A 3700-nucleotide genomic window follows, 5' to 3' on the forward strand; every position below is an offset into this window, starting at 1 on the left:
AATATATATATATATATATAAGTATTTTACAAATACCAGATCCCTTGCTATATATATGTACATATATATACATATATACCTATGTACATTTTTTTTTGCCACTAGCGACATGATTTCATATATAGTGATTTGTAGTGTTGTAACTAGTAGCTGGGGGATGTAAGTGAAGAAAGAACTTTTAGGGAGAGAGATTCTTTTATAAAATCAACAAGAATATACTGGCTAAGAATCATACAGACTTCTGTTACTTGAGTATTTCTTCTATTTCTGTCTAAAATGTTCCACATTTTTTTCTTTGTTGATCTAAGATATTTCTTTCTGTGCAAATCTTATCTTGTCTAAGATCTTAACATTGCCTTCATCTGCACGTGTCATTACAGAATTGGCAATTATGTTAGTTTTATATTTAGAGCTTTGCCATAAGCAGCCTATTAAGTATTAGCTTCCCTTAGAGCTTCTCTGTTTAAGCCTTTTTTTTCCTCCTAAATGTCTGAAGCCTCCTACACTGGATCAAGTAATAATCACAAAACTCCATCCTGCTACATAACAAGACAGTGCCCCTCTGTGGGGCTGGTGCTGGGATATAAGATAGTGATGCTGTGGTTGAAATAGAATCATAGAACCGCTTGAGTATGAAGGGGGCTTAAAGACCATCTAATTCCAACCCCCTGCCGTGGGCAGGGTTAATACCTATAGATCAAGCTGCCCAGGGCACCATCCAACCTTGAACATCTTCAGGGATAGGGTGCCCACAACTTCTCTGGGCAGCCTGTGTCAGGGCCTCACCACCCTCCAAGTAAAGAATTTACTCCTAACATTTAACCTAAATCTGCTCTCTTTCAATGTAAAGCCATTCCCACTTGTCCTATCACTACACTTCCTGATAAGTACTCCCTCTCCAACTTTCCTGTAGGCCGTGTTTAGGTACTGGAAGGCCACAGTGAGGCATCCCAAAACCTTCTCTTCTCCGTGCTGAAGAACCCCACCTCCCTTATAGGGAGCTCCAGATCTCTGACCATCTTTTGGCCCTCCTCTGGACCCACTCCAACAGCTCCATGTCTTTCTTGTGCAGGGGGCCCAGGCTCAGATGCAGTGCTCCAAAAGGGGTCTCATGAAATAGGGAGAAAGATGCAGGAAACTCATTGTCTCTGTACAGTGCTGAAGCTTCTCTCCCACTCCAAGAGCACCTATGCTACACGTGTAATGCTTGGAGACTGATAAGCTGCACTTGTCTTTTTCATTCCAGAAACAACAGCACTTTTGTGGAGGTGGGTGAGTGAGTGATGTTGGGAAGGAGGATTACTCACTGTTGGCAGGAGGTGCGAGCTTCAGAGGGAAAGGGTCAGCGTTAATAAACAGTAGTAGCATACTGACTTCTGAGTCAGTGCCTGCTTGAAGAAGCTTATTATCTAAAATAATAAAAATAATTCAGCCTTCTCATCTATACTTGATTTTCACGTTTCTCTTTAGTGAATTGCTTTTTGTCTGTGTCACTCTAACGTGTGAAGCTAATACTGTCCTTTTTTTTTAATATGAATGATAAATATGTTCATAGTTTACACTTTCTGTATACTTCTTTGCATTTTGGCCTGATTCTACTTTCCTTCAGTGTCATGTAAGATTGGCATTTTTTTTTTTACTGATTGAATGAATATCCCCAGAGTGAATATCATCAAGTTGTCATCTGTAATGAGGTGGAATCCTGGACTTTCCTTTGCAGGAAGTAAGGCTGCTTACTTCTTGTAAAATGTATTTATTTATTTGACTGATGGTTTATATAGTGTGTGCCCTTTTCTAACGATTCCTTAATTAACCGTGTCTCTGATTTTTGTGTTGTCCAGATGCTGGTGGATATTTTTTCTTGCTATGAGCAGGAAGAAGAATGCTTTGTCAATTCTTAGGGTCTCCACTAATTATTTGTCTTCCACAGAAATCCCATTTTTGAAATCCTTCTCAGATTTGACCTCCCTCTGTCATCTCTTTCATTTTACCATGGCTTTCTCTCCTGCCTTTCTCTATGCTTCTCGAATACCTTCTTTGTGTTCTCCCTGTCTCTCAATAGCATGTACCGAACCTTTGTTGAAGTCTCTTCCACTGTGTGAAAGAGACTGTGTCATTCACTGATTTCCAAAGACTTGTTGCATGGTCAGCTTTACTTCTAACTGATAGTATGAAACACAGAGCTTCTTACTAATTACCCAGATTTGCTTTTTCCTTTCTTCCTTGAACACTGTCCTTCTTTTCATCTTTTGCTTAACATAGCCACATCTACCATGGTGTGATTTATTGTAAGTTGTACAATTAATTGAAGTGATAAATTAATATGGTTAATTGAACTAATTTGCTGATTGACTTAGAATATAAAAGAAAGTCTGTGTAACTTTTTGAAATACATGTACTAGAATACAAAAGCAAAGCTATTATTCAAGTCAGCATCCATGGCATAAGTGCCGACAATTCATAGAAAAGGGAGATGGACATATTTGAACACAAATAAAAGGGCTTTTCTGAAAGTAATGCCTCCTATTTTATTATGTTGGCCCACAATGTCAGAAGCAGATGTTGGTGTAACGGTGGTAGAGGGGAAACCTTCCCACCAATTTTTCATTAGATTTTATTGCCATGTGACAGATGGCAACAGAGGAGCAGTCTGACAGAATGGTGTCTGACATGGAAGTGTGTATGTAGCAACAGAATGAAATTGAATTCCTCAGTGCAGAAAAAGTTGCACTCACTGACATTCCTTGATGCTTTCTGAATACTTAGGGATGTGAGCACAGTGAGGTGGTGGGTGATACGTTTCAGCAGTGGTGTCAGCAATGTGAAAGACAAGCCACATTCCGGATGGCCATGCAGATTTTTAGGAGTGTGTCATACACGCCCTTGCTGGTGAAAATGCATAGCTAATGGTGGTGGCTGTATTGAAAAATAGTGTTTAATAGCCGATAGTTTTCTTACTCAATAGTGCTCTTAGTACATGTTATAGTTTCCATGAATAAATAAAAGGCATTACTTTTGGAGCTACATACATTATGATTTTGACAGGCTGGACTCATATTATATGCATGAATTTGGTGAAAAAGAGAGTTCACTAGGAGCGACTTTTCCCTCACATGGTATACATAAACTATGGAGATACATCAGTTAAAACTTTGATGTAACTACAGCTAGTTTATTGTTTTGTACCTTTAAAATTTTTCCATGTTGTAGAAACCTTGAGGTGATGAACTACAGCCTAAAAAATGGAACTTAGTTGCCTTGAATTTTCTGAAGCAGAGTGACTAAATAGACTTCAGAACCCAAATCTGGTGTCTTTAGTTCAGCGTATCAAAAAGTTGTGCAATTTCCCTCATTTGATTTTATAGATTTTAAAAAATTAGTTCAATTAATTGACGAATTAATAAAGTGTGAAGTCAGAATCTGTAGGTGGAGGAAATTTTAATTTTTTTTTCCACTACAGAAGTTTTGTTTTGTGACATTTATAATTATTTCCACTAGGAGGCAAACACAGACCATGATATCCTTGGCACTTTAAAATGTAGAAATTAATGGTTATTTTCTAGCTAACATAAAGAGGACAAGCATTTTCTTTAGGAATTTAGAAAAATTTATTTTTATATTATCCTTTCTTTGTTTCACCACTGTCAATTTTTTTTTCTTTTCCTTTTTTTTTTTTTTTGTAGAAAACGGGTATTTTAAA

The sequence above is a fragment of the Meleagris gallopavo genome, chromosome 6 (assembly GCF_000146605.3).
Source record: "Meleagris gallopavo isolate NT-WF06-2002-E0010 breed Aviagen turkey brand Nicholas breeding stock chromosome 6, Turkey_5.1, whole genome shotgun sequence".
Lineage (NCBI taxonomy): Eukaryota > Metazoa > Chordata > Aves > Galliformes > Phasianidae > Meleagris > Meleagris gallopavo.